This window comes from Phocoena sinus, chromosome 13 (genome assembly GCF_008692025.1).
Source record: "Phocoena sinus isolate mPhoSin1 chromosome 13, mPhoSin1.pri, whole genome shotgun sequence".
NCBI lineage: Eukaryota > Metazoa > Chordata > Mammalia > Artiodactyla > Phocoenidae > Phocoena > Phocoena sinus.
The window spans coordinates 7,092,992-7,111,034 of NC_045775.1; the positions used below are offsets into that span (position 1 = coordinate 7,092,992).

The 18,043-nt window shown below is 47.0% G+C and overlaps 1 long non-coding RNA gene across 1 annotated transcript; it reads left to right on the top strand.

Annotated features, from left to right (window-relative positions):
* The first annotated feature begins 411 nt into the window (after positions 1 to 411).
* Positions 412 to 7,405, top strand: LOC116763885. Its single transcript, XR_004352666.1, has 3 exons — positions 412 to 679; positions 5,001 to 5,123; positions 7,330 to 7,405. It is a non-coding gene; the product is annotated as an uncharacterized LOC116763885 (long non-coding RNA).
* Positions 7,406 to 18,043: the final 10,638 nt, after the last annotated feature.

Below are 18,043 nucleotides of genomic sequence, written 5' to 3' on the forward strand. Positions count from 1 at the left end.
GGGACGGGGCGCGGCCGGGCCGGGGGTGCGGACCCGGGCCGGGCGTGAGCGGGGGGAGGGGGAGATCCCGGGTCTGGGACGCGACTGGGGGCGGGGGGACGCGAGCCGGGCCTGGGGGAGGGGCGAAGCCACCGGTGTGCGGAACGTGGGGCGTGGTGTCGCGGTGGGGGCACTAGATCCCGGGACAGGGGAACGTGGGAGGGGGCGCGACCGGGGCTGGGGTGCTGAGCCCGGCCTGGAGGTGGGGGCCGAGAGCCGCGGGTGAGGGCTCTTGGGGAGCCGGCGGCCGGGGGCGGGGAACGAGGGCCGGGTATCCGGGCACTGGATGGCGAGGGCACTGGGGCGCGGCGTCCCCTCCTCCTCCGACTCCTTCCTCCTCCCTCCGGCCCGCCTCGGGCCCCGCCTCTCCTTGCGGGGTCAGCCCTCCAGGCTCTGGCTCCCCGACCCTCCAGGTCCCCGCCGCCTGGAAGAACTGAAAGCACTGGAGCTCCAGCAACACGCCCAGACCGGCCTGCGTGGGGTGGTGATGAGTGCGGAGGTGACTCCACAGCCCGGCCCCTCCCGAGCTTAGAGCGCGATGGGGACTTCACCTCTCCCAGCCTCCTGTTCCTCACATGTTAAGTTGGGGGAAGGGGCCGGACGGCAGAAATACCTCTGAGGATGGAGTAAGATGATGAAGGTACCGGGTATCCCACCCTTCAATTTCTGCCCTGCTCTCTCGTGCGACCTAAGACGGGACAGAAGGAGGGAAGGGGGCGATTCTCCCGGACCGGACTCCCAGCTGCAGTCTTTCCGCAAGGGAGCCGGCAGCAGGCAGTGGTGGGCCCTGGGTTTCCCGTTCCTCTCCTCCTGCCCCAAAGGAGATCTGGTGCTAGAATGCCGAGCCTCATTAAAAAAGTAACTACTTAGGGGAAAGAAAAAATTTGAAAGGAGACAGAGAAAGCATTCTCTCCCCAAGGAAAAAGCCAGTAGGTACTGATCGTAATTAATTCTAGCTTTTGGTCATTGGATAGTAAAAAAGAAAGAAAGAAAAACGTTTATTATTATTATTATTTTTTTTTTTTTATGCGTTACGCGGGCCTCTCACTGTTGTGGCCTCTCCCGTTGCGGAGGACAGGCTCCGGACGCGCAGGCCCAGCGGCCATGGCTCACGGGCCCAGCCGCTCCGCGGCATGTGGGATCCTCCCAGACCGGGGCACGAACCCGTGTCCCCTGCATCGGCAGGCGGACTCTCAACCACTGCGCCACCAGGGAAGCCCGTTTATTATTTTTAAATGAACCAAGCCCCAAATAAGAAAAAGGCCGAAGCTGTCTAATTCAATCACGGTGGTGTTATTGTTGGTTGTGCTTTTGCATTTTAAGACTTGACTTCTTTCTCTCCCTTCCTCACTTACTTAAAAAAATCTAACCTCTCCAAAGCAAGACAACTCAAACATCCTGGGTTTAACTCACATCTTGACATTAACCTGAATCCAGATGGGACTGCAGAATAATTGTTAAAATCAAATTTTGGCTAAACTTTCCCTACCATAGACTTGAAATTTTACTGTTTTATCACTTCAGGAGTAGGCATTGAAAGCTTTATGCCCAAGACAATGGAATAAACATGGGATTCAAGTCTATATCCATTTGTTTTATTATCAAGAGACTAAGGAAGTATTTGTAACCCCTCTTTATTTTTGTTTTTACATTTTTTTGATGTGCTGTCTTAACCATCCAGATGCAGGAGATGGGCCAAATACATGATTTGGTGTCATTTGGGTGTTCTGATTCCACAGATGTGTCTAGTTTGGAAGGTATTGATATAAGTTTTCTTTTTAAGAAAACAAATCTCATCTTGAAACTCTTTAAACCTGGTAGAAAAACATTCACAGCGAAAAGAAATCTTTCTTGTACTAAGTTCAACTAAGTTTAATCATTTAAAGGAAAACATGTTTTACTACTGCGTAAGTAGAGTCTAGTCATGTGACTCACAGTTTAAATATATCCAGAGCTCCCTGTGTTCACCTCCCAGGGCAACTGATTTTTCTGACCGCTCTTGATTCCAACCCTGTTTTCCCCAGACGTGTCTGGCTCACTCAGCTTCAGTGAGTGTAACTGCCAAAGCCTCTGTTCTTTCCACTCTGAGAGTGCATTTAAAATCAGCTACATTTGGGGACCTGGCTTCCATCTACTTGTGCTAAAAACCCAGACTACTTTTATTAGAAGCTTCCCATGACAAGCAAACAACCTGAGTTTTCCCACGTGACCAATGCCACCTAGGACCATCTCTAGAAATAAACAAGAATCTCTTTGTCCCAAAGGGTTGGCAAAGTCCCGGGAATATTGGGACCTTGAAAATGGGGTCTGATCCCTCTTAAGGAAGCAGCCATACTGGCAGCCACACTTCTCCAGCTAAAGGACTTCTTTATGCAGTGACTGGGGTGGTGGCTGGTGAGGGCGGTGGAAGATGAGGCCCAGGGTGGGAGCTGTCTGCTTAAACCCCTGGAAAAGAACATCCCGCAATGAATAAATTAAACTTTGCGAGAGAACTACAGTTGTTGATACTTTTGGCAGGAGATGTGTCCTGAGTGATGTTTCCCTTGGCAACAGGACTAGCCTGGCATCTGGAGATGAAGCAGGTCCTTTCCTTACCGCAGCCTGAGGACCACCCTCACTGCAGTGGGCGGGCAACCCCTGCCCCCCTTGCAAAGCCCCACTCAAGTGCCCTTCTTCAGGAACCCTCTAGATCTCTCTGCTCAGAACCTCTATGATTTCCCACCATCCCTGACCCATCACTAGCTATTACATAGGAGAGAGATATTGTGTAGGTGCCCGTCATTGTGAATATGCAGAAGGATAGCGTTTGTATTCAGATGAGAAATGAGATAGCATTCGAAATGTAAGCAAGCCATGTTTCTATTTTTAATGCTTAATCAGTAACTTGAGAGAGCCACAGTGCTATCAGTTATTGCTGATGCCTTCATACCTTTTGAGAGCAGTATCTCATAGAATTGCTATTGTCTTCTTGCAAAGTTCCAAGCTTTTGAATTTGGTTTCATGGCTTCACCACTGAGAGGGGTGGGAGAAGTTGTAAAGGAGAGTCAACACCATTCATTAAGGACTATTAATGAGTTACAGAACTCCTTTGCAAGATTTATTCAGAAATAACATACCTTGGACTTCCCTGGTGGCGCAGTGGTTAAGAATCTGCCTGCCAATGCAGGGGACATGGGTTCGATCCCCGGTCCAGGAAGATCCCACATGCTGTGGAGCAACTAAGCCCGTGCACCACAATTACTGAGCCTGCGCTCTAGGCCCTGCATGCCGCAACTACTGAGCCTAGAGCCCATGCTCCACAACAAGAGAAGCCACCGCAATGAGATGCCCCCGCTCGCCACTACTAGAGGAAGCCCGCATGCAGCAACAAAGACCCGATGCAGCCAAAAATTAAAAAAATTTAAAAAAAGAAAAGAAATAACGTATCTTAAGTCCTCAGAGTTGGCATGTTTACATCATGATTGATTTGGCCCATTCTATAACATTGTAAAAGATTCGCACCCTATGCGGTAAACATGGATGACTTATACCCCGTTTGAACAAAAGATGGAAAGTGGGATTTGTGATGCAGACTTTCCATTAGCTGACCAGTTCTCACTGCTTAGAGAAACATCTACGGGCTTCTGGTTCAAAATGACAGATCAGGCAGAGTTTGCTTCTCTTGTTACTTGAGACCCCCCTAAAATTAAGATATTGAAGTTTTAAAAAGGAAGTTCAGAAAAGAAAAAAGGGACGGGGAAGGAGCTGTAAAGGGGAGAGAAAATCACAAATGAGAGATCTCAACACACTTCTGGAAGATGGAAAGCTGACAGTAGAGAGCTGCCAGATGAAACAGGAAGAGAAATTACAACCTAAGCTATGATGTCAGGGGCTGGAGAGGAAACGGGAGTCAGCCTTCTGACAGATGAGGCTCTGGGACTCTTCCTACGGGCAGTGCGTCATCCCCCACCCCGTTCACGCGTAAGGAGAAAGGACCAGGTCGCTGGTGTGGCTTACTCTGCTACTGTGTGAATAAGACTTTTCCTGCTGAGTTTTTACTTGGAGTGGGGAGCTGTGTGTGGACGGGGTGTTTGCCGGCCGCTCTGGAGTTGCGTTCCTCCAGGTTCAGGTGCTCACACCTGCCCACTGAGTTGTGGTGATGGCTTGTGTGGAAAGACGGTCCTTCCCGGGGGCTGTGGACAGGGCAGGCATCGAGACTGTGCAGTACAGCATCCATGGCTGCTGGCCTTGAAGAACCCATCCTCTTCTCCTTGCAGAGCCGCTGCACAGAAGCCACAGGCTGAGTGTTCTTTCCATGAACACAGTTTTGAGTTGGAGATTCGGAGGCTACTCAAAGCATACTCAGATTCCAGGCTTTGTTAGGGTTATTTATCACCCTGAGGAAATTGTGTAGCAGGAGGGGAGAGGGGAGAGGGCAATGGTGAGGAGGGGGCAATGAAGCCTGTGCACATGTGGCCATTAACATGCTCTGTTTATCACAGAAGTTAACCTTTGCAATACCACTGGCTAAAAAAGAGTGTGTAACATACATGAAATGTCGAACTTTAAGCTCAAACATCCTCACCGTGAATGGCAACTCTGCGATGTGGAAACTGCCCTGTTTGGATGGTCAGTTCTGCACAGAAACAGCCTATGGTTCCAGAGAGCTGGGAAGATGCTCACAGCCCCACTTCTCGCTGGAGACCTAAGAATTAACTAGTGAGATAATCAGCTGAAGGTACAGAGGTCTCCGCTTAAAGCTCAGGTTAAACGTTAAGTCTCTTGACTCTTTTGTTTGCAGCTCTTTAACTTGTAAAGTGGAGTTAAAGTCCTAGCCTGCTCACAGCTGTTCCTGATGAATGCCTGTGAGCTGTTTGCACAAGTCCTCCTGCTGGGAAGGATCTCTTGTCCTCTGGAATGTACCTTCTTCCTCTGTGCCATCAACTACCGTTTCCTGAGAAGCTGCCCTGGTTCCCTTACAGGCTGTAACTCATTGAAGGAGCCGCTCAACACATCCTTCTGATGTGGATATCAACTTCCTCCATTTTACGGATGCAAAGATGAGGCTCGGGAGAGCGGGGGAACTACCGAAGATCTCAAAGCTAGTAAGTAGCAGAGCTGGGACTCAAACCAGGGTCTTTTCATTATGCTAGCTATGCCCAGATAAATGAGAAACCTAGTAGAATAGACAAACTGACCTCTGAGTATAAGGAACTACTGCCCTGGTACCCAGGGCTACCATGCAGGTAGGGTGACCAACCATTCCTGCTTGCCTGGGTCTGGGGGTATTCCCAGGTCATGGGACTTTCAACTGGATAAGTAGGTCGCCCTACATGTACGGTTGTACGGGTTGCTCACTGCACAAAAGTATCTGACCAAACAGCAAGTCGAGGCTGCAGTCTACCCACACTCCATTCACCAAGCTGTCCCTGTAGAGCAGAGCTGTATCCCCCTAGACGAAGGGCAGCATGGGCTCACCAAGGCCCTGCTGGTTCCTCTGACACTATTGACCCAGAACTTTAAGTAGTTCAGTGATTAAAGTAACGGCTTCATTCTAAACTAACCTTTTTACACTCTCTTGCCAGAGAATTTCTCCCACTCCCTGTACACACACACACACACACACACACACACACACACACACACACACACAGAGGATCAAAACACAAAGTCCTAATCATGTTCTTACAAACTAGTCCTGTCACAGATGGGAAAAGAAGCTGGAGAAATACCATGACAGATCGAGAACACTGCGTCTGACGGTCGTGAGCGCTGCTTTGTGAACATTTCTTCCCGGATGTGTGGGAGGGATGTACTTCCCCCCTGGGGATTGGGTGGTCCTGGAGCAATCTCTGGCCAATAACTCATGAGCAAAAGTGAGTGTGTCTCTTCTGAACTAGAGCAATCAGTCTTGCTGAAAGAGCCCCTTAGTGACTGGCTGTGTTAAAGATGGTGCCAGCACTGTCAGCCAGGGTCCTGGAGGGGCCAACTCATGATGGACGTGGAGCCTGGGTAAGAACTAAACCTTGGCTGTCCCAAGCGAGTTCTGCTGGGTGCGTTTCCTACTGTGGCATAATCCAGCCTACCCTCGCTGATACTCCACGGTAAAGACAGTGACACTCGATTCTGTGAACCATGCGGGGCCCTGGAGAGTAAGAGAGTCAGGTTTGCAGTTTTCAAAGACCACCCTACTCTATCTCACTGGGTATTTTAAACATGAACACGTTTAATAATAAGGTGAGTCTTAAATATATTCGTATTTTTCTTTTAGTAAAAGTTACTTTAATGGTAGATGTGTGGTTAATTTTACGTGTCAACTTGACAGAGCTAAGGGTGCCCAGATTGCTGGTACAACATTATTTCTGGGTGTGTCTGGGAGGGTGTTTCCAGAAGAGATTAGCACTTGATTCTGGACTCAGTAAAGCAGAGGCCCTCACCAACGCGCTTGAGGGCCTGAAGAGAACAAAAAGGTGGGGAAGGGAGAAATCTCGCTCTCTGCTTGAGCTGCAATATACTCTTCTCCCGCCCTTGGATGTCAGCCATCCTCATTCTCAGGCCTTATACTCAGACTGGATTACATCACCGGCTTTCCTGGGTCTCCAGCCTGCAGACGGCAGACTGTGGGACTTCTCAGCCTCTCTAACCCTGTCAGCCGATTCCTGGAATAAGTCTCCTCTTATATACATCTCTACATGTATCCTATTGGTTCTATTTCTCTGAGAACCCTTACCAATACAATAAGCCACATAAAATCTCTGAGTAATAAAAGAAGCAAATTTACTTTCCTACATTTCTCAGAAAGTAACATTTCTAGTGTATGAAGGTTTGAGTAGTTGCTTCAGAGCCCATTTGTCAAAAAAAAAAAGGGAGTTCCCTGGAGGTCCAGTGGTTAGGACTGTACACTTTCACTGCCAAGGGTGAGGGTTCAATCCCTGGAGACCATTTGTCCTATGAGCCCTAAAACATGTACCATCTGGCCCTTTACAGAAAGTGTGTGGAGCCCTGGTTTAGTTGAAATTGCTCTGAGTTTCACCCATTAGTCCTGGATGACAGGGTTTATTTATGAAAGAAAAGGAAGTTAATATTAACCACCTTCAATTTTTAGTAACTTATTTCTGCCTTCACACATAACTCAGTATGCTCACCTGAGCCCCCAGGTGAGATTGCTGAGTTACGAAACCCAAAGTAAAAAGGTTCTTCTAGACAAATCAGCCTTCCCAATGTTTAAATTCCTTCTCGTGTATGAACCAGAAACTAGATCTGAAAGTCACCTTTACTTTTCTACTTCTAGATTGTGTTTTTTCCTTACAGATAAAATATGAAGAGCATTCCCCTTCCTTCTTCACTCTCTTATTTGGATACAAATAAAAATCTTTTTTAAAATTTTTTTTCGGTATGCGGGCGTCCCACTGTTCTGCCCTCTCCCGTTGCGGAGCACAGGCTCCGGACGCGCAGGCTCAGCGGCCATGGCTCATGGGCCCAGCCGCTCCGCGGCATGTGGGATCCTCCTGGACCGGGGCACAAACCCGGCAGGCGGACTCTCAACCACTGCACCACCAGGGAAGCCCCAAATAAAAATCTTTTTGATACAAATAAAAATCTTTTCGATTTTTTGCAAGTATCAACACTAGGAATATATTAAAAGTTATTTTTGATCCACTCAAGAATACTTATCCAAATATGTTTTGATTATTTAAACTGAAAGCAAACTTATACCAAAATGAAATCATCAGAAAAGAAACTCAATCTGTTTGAACAAGGATACACCCCTTGTATGTAGATGCAATTTAATTCAACTCCTCAAACATTTGCAAAGCACTTACCATATGGTAAATTTGGGGAATATACAAATAAATGATCCATAATCCCTGCCTCCCAGGAGCTCAGGGACCAGCGAGAGAGACAGCTGTGTTGAACAATTAAAGAGAGAAATGTGAAATAGGTACAAAATCAGAGGAAAGACAATTTACGTGAGTTAAGAAGTCTAGGAGAGGTTAATAAAGCATCATGGAGAAAACACCAGAGCTGGGTTTTGAAAGAGGAGCAGGGCTTCCCTGGTGGCGCAGTGGTTAAGAATCTGCCTGCCAATGCAGGGGACACGGGTTCAATCCCTGGTCCGGGAAGATCCCACATGCCGTGGAGCAACTATGCCCGTGCGCCACAACTACTGAGCCTGCGTGCTAGAGCCCGCAAGCCACAACTACTGAGCCCGTGAGCCACAACTACTGAAGCCCATGCGCCTAGAGCCTGTGCTCCGCAACAAGAGGAGCCACGGCAATGAGAAGCCTGCACACCTCAATGAAGAGTAGCCCCCGCTGGACGCGACTAGAGAAAGCCTGCACTCAGAATCGAAGACCCAACACAGCCAAAAATAAATAAATTAAAAACACACACACACAAGGATAGGGCACAAAGTAAGTGATCAAAAAGTGCTATCGGGCTTCCCTGGTGGCGTAGTGGTTGAGAGTCCGCCTGCCGATGCAGGGGACACGGGTTCGTGCCCCGGTCTGGGAAGATCCCACATGCCGCGGAGCGGCTGGGCCCGTGAGCCATGGCCGCTGAGCCTGCGCGTCCGGAGCGTGTGCTCCGCAACGGGAGAGGCCACAACAGTGAGAGGCCCGCGTACCTACAAAAAAAAAAAAAAAAAAGTGCTATCCGCGGGGCTTCCCTGGTGGAGCAGTGGTTAAGAATCCACCTGCCAATGCAGGGGACAAGGGGTTTGAGCCCTGGTCCAGGAAGAGCCCACATGCCTCGGAGCAATTAAGCCCGTGCGCCACAACTACTGAGCCCGCATACCACAACTACTGAAGCCCGCGAGCCTAGAGCCCGTGCGCCTAGACCCCGTGCTCCACAGTAAGAGAAGACACCGCAATAAGAAGCCCATGCACTGCAATGAGGAGTGGCCCCCACTTGCCGCAACTAGAGAAAAGCTGCACGCAGCAACGAAGACCAACGCGGCCAAAAATAAAATAAATTTTTTTAAAAGTGCAAACCACCCCCCCACACACAAAAACAACAAATAAGTGCTGAACACCAGCTGCCCTGAAAGCAAACTTTGGTTGCCATGGTAACTGGGCCATCAGCCTCTTCCTGACTTGAACAGTGCCAGCAGCATCACTGTGGTCTTAACTCCAGACTGCCTCCAGCAGCTCACTCTCTGGCTGCACACTGTGGAACTCTGGGTTCCTGGTCGGGCGAAAGGGGGCGAGGGGGTGAGGAGGGTGGGAGGGTCGCGGAGGAGCTGACGAGCCTCTCCTTACTGGCTGCAGTGTTCTTCAGCTTCAGGGCAAATTTCAGAGTCAGTGTTTTGATCCTGACAGAGTTCAGGAGGGCCCACCCTTTCCTTAACCATCTGTGCTCTGTTGGGGAAACAGGCAACACAAGGGGGGACATTTTGCTGCCTCCCAGGCCCAGCTCTGTTGATCAGAAGTGGCCAGATTCCACCTAGGGATCGGTAGTCCCTAGGCTAGGAGCTCCAGTGAGCTGCGGACCAGTGCAGTGGCCCAGGCCAGGGAGAGACATAGCTTGGGCTGCTCCTCTCTTGGGCAGGCTCCCTGGGTGGGGAGCCAGAGCTTCACCCCGGCCCCAGACTCCTGCCCAGACCTGGGGCCCAAGGAGAAAGGAGAGAGCTGCCTGGCAACGGCCAAGGAGACCGAGAAACTGTCTCAGATTGGAGGAGAGTAAGGAGACATGACAACAAAACACAGGGAGAGATCCTGTATCACAAAAACAACAGTAGGGGGAAAACTCGGGAAATGTGAGTAAAGTCTGCAGTTTTTAGCAGTATTGCGCCAAAGTTAATGTCTTATTTTTGTAGCTGTGCTGTGGTTATGCCATATGTTAACAGTAGGGGGAGCTGTGTGCAGTATGGAAACTGTACTATCTTCTATAAGCCTAAAAGTATTTCAAAATAAAAAGTTTAAAGCATTGTGTATTTTCCTTCATGGAAATAAAAGGAGGTGCTGGCTTCCATATCTTGGTACACTGTGAAATAGTTTTGTCATACTGCCTTCTGTCTTTACCCCTATAACTCTGGCACAGGCATGCCACCCAGACCACGGGGCAAAGGTCCACGGAGGCTATGGGCTACAGAGAAGAGAACAGCTGGCCTCTTCCTGATGCTACAGCATCATTCTAAATCCTTTATTATTCCAGCCACTCAGTTACTTGGGGTCCTCCTTGACTCCTCTTCTCTCACACCCCACCTTCAAACCACCAGAGATTCCCTTAGTTCTGCCTTCCAACTACATATCTAGAATCTGGCCACTTTTGACTACCTCCACTGCCCTTTCTTATCTCTCTCCAGCCTCGCTGGAGTCCTTGCTCGGCCTCAACCAGACACACACGCACCTCAGGGCCTTTCCACTGACTGTGTCTGCGTCATTCTTCCAGAAAGCTGCACGGCTCACATCCGCCCCCAGTCTCCCTATTATTGCAGGGAGACTTATTTTATTTTATTTATTTATTCTTTGCGGTACGCGGGCCTCTCACTGTTGTGGCCTCTCCCGCTGCGGAGCACAGGCTCCGGACGCGCAGGCTCAGCGGCCACGGCTCACGGGCCCAGCCGCTCCATGGCATGTGGGATCTTCCCGGACCGGGGCACGAACCCGTGTCCCCTGCATCGGCAGGTGGACTCTCAACCACTGCGCCACCAGGGAAGCCCAAATTTCAGATTTTAAATAACTAAATATCAGTTGAATTTTTTTTTCTGTTCAAGCTAACATGAAGTGGTGTTTAGACCTTTCCTGCACTGTTTTGAGCTCTCCTTGAATAGTTTCCTGTGTCAAAGCAGAGCTGGAGGGTCTCACCCACACATCCTTGTCTTAGGAGGGGCAGGGGGGAGAGAAAGGTGGGGCCGCCACCCATAGGAAGATGCTCAGGAATTAAGCCGACATGGGTGGGGCAGGAGCACAGCCAAATGACCGCCCCAGAGACGGGCTGGAGAACAAAGGCGGGGGCCGAGCTGATGGCGCCGCAGGTGCTGGGGGCAGACACGGCGGGACGTCTACTCCGGACTGTTCAGGCACATAAACCAGTAACACCCTTTATGCTTAAGTGTCGATCACTTGCAGCCAGAAGAGTTCTAACTAACAGTCTCCCGCTCCATCTCTGTTCTGCTTTCCTCTATGTTGATTCCACTTCCCACTCTGTGTTTCCCAAGAGCCTCCGGCTTAATTCTCCAAGCTCCAAATGCAGCAGAAGTCAGAGCTTCTCTTCGCCCTCCCCCTGCCCCCCACGATCAGCCTGAAATTGGGCTTCCTTAGGAAGGTCTGAGTTGGTCGCCATTCCTGAATGGGTCAAGAGACTAGAAATTACTAAGGTCATGTCCCTCTCCCACATCTTCAAGGGCAAGGAGGACGGGTGGGGAGCTGACTCGCTTAAACCTCACGAGCCTTGTGGGCCTTGTAAGGACTTGCACTTCTGCTCTGTGTGGGATGAGACAGATGAAGGCAAAGTGCGTCAGGACCAGCGCTGAGTGTGGAAACCAGGCATCTTGGCCCCCTGTCCACACTCGCTCCATGACCTCATCCTGTCCCTCTACTTCCTGGAACATTTTCTTGCCACTTTGGGGTGTGTCCACCCACCCTAAATGTGATTCTGCAGGTTTTTAAAATGTGCATCTGCCAGGCCCAGCCACCGACCTGTCTAATCTCCCTGCACCGCACGGGGCTGGGCCAAGATAAGCTTCCCATCAGGCACAGGCAGAGAGAGAACAGCGACACCTCTGCTGGGTCTCCTGAAGCAACACGGTGGTGGAGCTTTTGGATGAGGGGTATGGGGTGGGGTCTTGGAAACCCCTGGAGCAAAGCTCACAATGATCATAACAGCTACCATTTATTGGGGCTCACAAAGTGCCGAGCACTGTGCTAGATCTGCCCTGAGTTCTCACTCAAGCCACACAACATCCTACCACGGCACGAATCCCCATTTCACAGATGAGGGAGGTAAAGCTTGCTGAAAAAGCAACGTGCTCAGTTACGCAGCTAGGACGTGGCAGGCAGGACCCACCTGGGTGTGTCTGGCTCCAAAGGCCGTGCACTAACGTCACGGCGCCTCCGTTTCAACGTCCCACCTCAGATGAATCTGGTCTCCTGTTGAACTTTTTCAACCTTTTCCACTAAGTGGGGTTATGTGACATGCCGCAGATAAAAGTATCAGTTTTATTCCAAACTCTACATTGTCCACCTATTAAAATACTCCTATAAATGTTAATGATGGAAATGTACATCAAAGCCACAACGGTTATTATTTTCTAAAAAACATAAAATAACAAATGTTGGTGAGGAGGTAGAGAAACTGGAACACTTGTGCACTCTTGGTGGGAATGTAAAATGATGCAGCCAATGTGGAAAACAATATGGCAATTGCTCAAAAAATTAAAAATTAGATTATTCTCCATACTTAACATTTTTTTAATGAGAGAGAAAAACGTGCCACATTTTCTGATCACACTGCAATAAAAACAGAGAGTGGAAATTAAAAGATAGCCCAAACTGAAATCAAACCAACATGGATTATTAACATTTTTGACGTTCTGTGTAACTCAGATCAAGGTGGAAATCAAAACCAAAAATTCAGACTATTTAGAAAAGTGCAAAAATGAGATCACTACCTATTAAAACCTGTGGGATTTGCCCAAAGGATACTCAAAAGAATGTGCAAGGGCATTAATGATTTCATTTTTTAAAATTGCTAAATGCAGTGGGGGAGCCTGGATTGGATCCTGGAACAGAGAAAGGACATTAGTGAGAAATCTAATGGAATCTGAATAAAGTCTGTAGTTACTAGTTTGGTGCCAACATTAATTTTTTAGTTTTAATAAACGTAAGATGTTAATGTTAGGGGAAGCTAAATAGATGTCAATACGGGAACTTTCTGTAACATCTTTGCAATTTTTCCGTAAATCTAAAATTATTCCCAAATACAAAGTTCAAAGTAAAAGATAGCAGTTTATAGCTACATGGGTGTCAAGAGGAAGGGCATAGCGCATCCAGCTGGTGGCAAGTAGTGTGGACCGGAACCCTGCAATTGGGCACTGGCTTCCTGATACCAGTCTGCTGACCAAGGCACTGGTGGAAGCTCCCGTGGGGAGTTCTATAGTGTTCTGGGAGTTGCCCCTGGCGCCCACCCCTCTAGCCCTTCCAATAATTTTATAAGCACTAATTCCCCCTAGTAAATCCTGCTTAAATTGGCTATAGTAGTTTCTGTTATTCTCAACTGACCCCTAACTGAGGTGCAGATAGAAACACTGAATCTATTCACCCCATAGAAGGAAGGAAGTGAAAAAGTTGTCAAATATTTAGCTCCCTCTGCCCAAAAAAAGGTGATGATCCTTGATAGTTTTTACAGGCAAATTCTATCAAACTTACAAAAGACAGATCATTTAAACTACATCAGAGCAAAGAAAATATGTTAAAATTCTTATTTTATTCTAATGAAACTACTTGGATTCCAGACTACGTGAGAATAGAGAACATAATAAAAAACTAACAATTTTATTTATGAATGATGCAATAATCTAAATATTCCTATTGGTTCTAGTAGAGTAATAAAAGAATAAAAGACCATGACAGATACAGACTAACTTTGTAGTTAAAAGCACAGATTCAGGAATAAGACATGGAGGTTCAAACCTGGCTTCACAAGCTTGATTTTGGGTCAGTTACTTAATCTGTCTGTTTCACTTTCTTCATACGTAAAAGGGGGATGATGATGTACCTACTTCATGGGGCTGTTATGAGTTAAAATAAGTAAACGCAGAAAGTGCTTAGGTGGCTTCCCTGGTGGTCCAGTGGGCAAGAATCCGAGCTCCCAATGCAGGAAGCCCAGGTTCGATCCCTGGTCGGGGAACTAGATCTCACATGCCACAACTAAGAGTCCACATGCTGCAACTAAGGAGTCCGCATGCCGCAACTAAGAACAGGTGTGGCCAAAATAAATAAATAAATATATTTTTTAAAGTGCTTAGGACAGTCCTGGTGTATAGTAAGTGCTGTGTATGAGTTGGCTATTACCATTAATATCATTCCAGGATGCAGTGAAGCAACTGCATCAATAAATTTACGGAGAAAAGTCAATACCATTTTATTGGCAGATGTCAAAAGAGCTTTTGATTAAATTCAACTTATAAAAACTCTCTGTGATCTAGGGAAATATTAAAATTTATTGTAAAAATGTGTGTCAAACATCAACAGATACTGCTGGGTAAAGAGAGTGAAGTGAAGCCCAGATCATAGACTCACTTGATTCACTCTCCTGTCATTCATTCAATGAATATTTATCAAGAACATACTGGGATCCCGCGTTGGGGATGCAGCAGTAAACGCAGCTCACTGGGTCCTGGCTCTCGTGAGCTTACATTTTAAAAGGAAAAAATTCAGAGACTGACAAGTACCTTGTAAAACTTTGAAATAGGGTGGTGTGTTACAGCGTGACCGAGCAGGTGACAGGAGGCTGATATCTGAATGAGAAGAGTGAGTCAGCCATGAAAGAGGCTGCGAGAAAGGGCATCTCAGGCCCTGAGACCAGCTACTGCAACAGCTCTAAGTGGGAGTCAGGTTGTAATGGCCTCAGGACAGAAAGAAGGACCATGAACTAAGCTATAAAGATACGGAGAATTAAACCCTACAAGAAATATGCAAAACCTACAAGAAGAATATTATAAAACTCTACTGGTGGTCATTGAACAAAACCTTAATGAAGGAGTATACTATATTTATGAACAGGAAGACGCACTAAGATATTATCTTCCCCCAAATAATCTATAAAATCAATGCGATTACAATTTTTAAATTCCATTAGTGGTTTTAATTTGGAACTTGACAAATAAATTGTAAGATTCACCTAGACAGGGTCTTCCCTGGTTGGCGCAGTGGATTAGAATCTGCCTGCCAATGCAGGGGACACGGGTTCCAGCCCTGGTCCAGGAAGATCCCACATGCCGTGGAGCAACTAAGCCCATGCACCACAACTACTGAGCCTGCGCTCTAGAGCCCACGAGCCACAACTACTCAGCCCGCATGCCACAACTACTGAAGCCCACGCGCCTAGAGCCCGTGGTGCTCTGCAACAAGAGAAGCCACCTCAATGAGAAGCCCGCGCACCACAATGAAGAGTAGCCCCCGCCTCCCGCAACTAGTGGAAGCCCGCGCGCAGCAACGAAGACCCAATGCAGCCAAAAATAAATAAATTAAATAAATTAATCAAAAAAAAGAGAAGAATATGGAGCAGCGCTGTGATAGATCAGTGAAACATAACTGAGAATCCAGAAATGGACCATGTACATATGGAAATTTAGTATTGTACTCTAAAGGATAAAGATATATTTAAAATTAGAACAGAAAGGATAAATGGATTATTCGATAAGGAGACTGGAACAATTAGCTATCAATTAAAGAAAAAAAGTAGAGCTTGGTCTCAACCTTATTCAGCAAATCAGAGATTCAAGTATAAAAAATAAGCTATCAATGTTATATGAGAAAATGTATCTTTGTATGGTGTTTGAGCAGGACAGCAAAACCAGAAACCTTTTGAAAAGGAAAACTTTAACAGTTCTACCACAGTAAAATTTGTAAATTTCTGAATGGTAATAGACACCATAAATGATATTAAACGATACATGAATAAGCCACAGACTGCGAGAAAATATTTGCAAACCATATATCCAACAAAGGACATGCATAGAAAAAAAAAAAAAAAACACCTCTCTAAACTCAATAGGAAGAAAAGAACCAAAAATGTCTCCAGACATTGCTGATGTCCCCTGCGGGTTCAAATCACCCCTAGACGAGAACCAGTGAATTAGAAATCAACCATGAGAAGGAGACAAGGACTGAAAATAAATGCACATGAAAAGATGTTCAATATCATTAGCCATAAGGAAAATAAAAAATAAAGCTCTGATAAGATAATGCTAAACGCCTATTAGAATGGCTAAAATAGTAAAAACACTGATAATACCAGGTGTTCGCGAGGAAGGGGAGCGATTGGCGCTCTCGTTCATCGCTGGTGAGGATGCAAATGGTACAACCACTCTGCCAGACAGTTTCAGTTTCTTGTAAAGTTAAATATCCCCTTGCCACATGACGCAGCAATGACACCCTGGCGTATTTTTCCTAGAGAAATAAAAACGAACGTTCACACCAAAACCTGTATACAAACATTCCTAACTGCTTGATCCGTCCTAGCCAAAATCTGGAGAAGACCCAGATGTCCTGCACCAGGTGGCACATCCATACCATGGACACCACTCGGCAATGAAAAGGAACAACTACTGATCCACTCAGCAACCTGGGTCATCTTAAGGGAACTATATTGAGTGAAAAAAGCCAATCTCGGGCTTCCCTGGTGGCGCAGTGGTTGAGAGTCTGCCTGCCGATGCAGGGGACACGGGTTCGTGTCCCGGTCTGGGAGGATCCCATATGCCGCGGAGTGGCTGGGCCCGTGAGCCATGGCCGCTGAGCCTGTGCGTCTGGAGCCTGTGCTCCTCAACGGGAGAGGCCACAGCAGTGAGAGGCCCGCGTGCCGCAAAAAAAAAAAAAAAAAAGCCAATCTCAAAGGGTACACACCGGGATTCCATTTATATGATATTCTCTAAATGACAAAATTGTGGGAATGGAGACCAGGCGGGTGGTTCCCAGGAGTCAGGGTCGTGGGAGGGTATGTGTTAAGGACTAGCACAGGGAGTTTCCTTCTGGTGATGAACTCAAATCTACATATGTGATAGTATTTCCAAGAACCATGTGTATACACACACACACACACACACACACACACGCACTCACGCACGAGTATGGGTAGGAACTGGTGATATCCAAATAAGGTTGATAATTAATAGGATTGAATGAATGTCAGCTTCCTGATTTAAACAATGCACACTGTTGTGTAAGTTACGAAGGGAACCTGGGTGAAAGGTTCACCGGAACTCTCTGTACTAATTTTGCAACTTCTTGTGTGTCTTAAACTCTTTCAAAATAAAAAGTTATAATCTTAAAAAAAAAGAGAGAGAAAAAAGACACAAATGAAAAACCAGGAAACATAACTGCAACATATATAATAGAAAGAGGTACCATCCAAAACGTATAGAGCTCTTAAAAATGACTATAAAAATAAATAGCTCAATCAATACATAGATAAATATCAGGAAATTCAGAGAAGAAATATAAATGTCCATATGTCCATATTCAATCTCACTAATAATCAAATACATTCAGATTAAGGCAAGGAAGTGTGAGCTTCCAACCATAAAGATTAACAGCCACAGGATACAGAGAAAGGGCCACTCCTAGACACTGCCAGTGACAGTGGAGACTGGCCAGCGTTAACACGCAACTTGATGGCACCTATCCAAATTCTAAATGTTCACACCTTTGGGCCCAGTAACTCTACTTCTAGGAAACACAAAGATGTACATTGCAGCACTGTTTTTGGTTTGTCTGTTTGGCTGCACTGCGCGGCTTGTGGGATCTTAGTTCCCCGACTGGGGATTGAACCCCAGCCGTTGGCAGTAAGAGCATGGAGCCCTAACCATTGGACCGCCATGGAATTCCCGCAGCATTGTTTATAATAGTGAAAAACTGGAGATGGCCTGCATACGTGTTACAGAGGGCTGGTTGGACAAATTATGATAATGGCAACTAATATTTACCTGTTGCTTTCGATGTTCCAGGAACTTTCATGAGTATTTTACACGTAATAACTCAATTTAACCCTCACAACCACCCTATGAAGTGGGTTCTAGATGCTGTTATTATGCCTGTTTTACAACTGGGGAAATTAGCCAGTGGGTAAGCTGGGATGCACACGCAGGCAGCCTGGGTCTAGAACCTGCACCCTTTTTCCTTAACGGAGAACTCTGAGCATCCTGAAGGTCTGAAAGTGGAAGGTCAAGTTCAGAAAGAAGAAGCAGGTGCTCTGGAGTCACACAGGGAGTAGCTCAGTTCAGAGGAGGGTTGACCTTGCTTCCTAGTAGTTGGGAAACAAAAGAACTCCATGGAGGGAAGGGGCTGACGGATTGCAGAAAGGA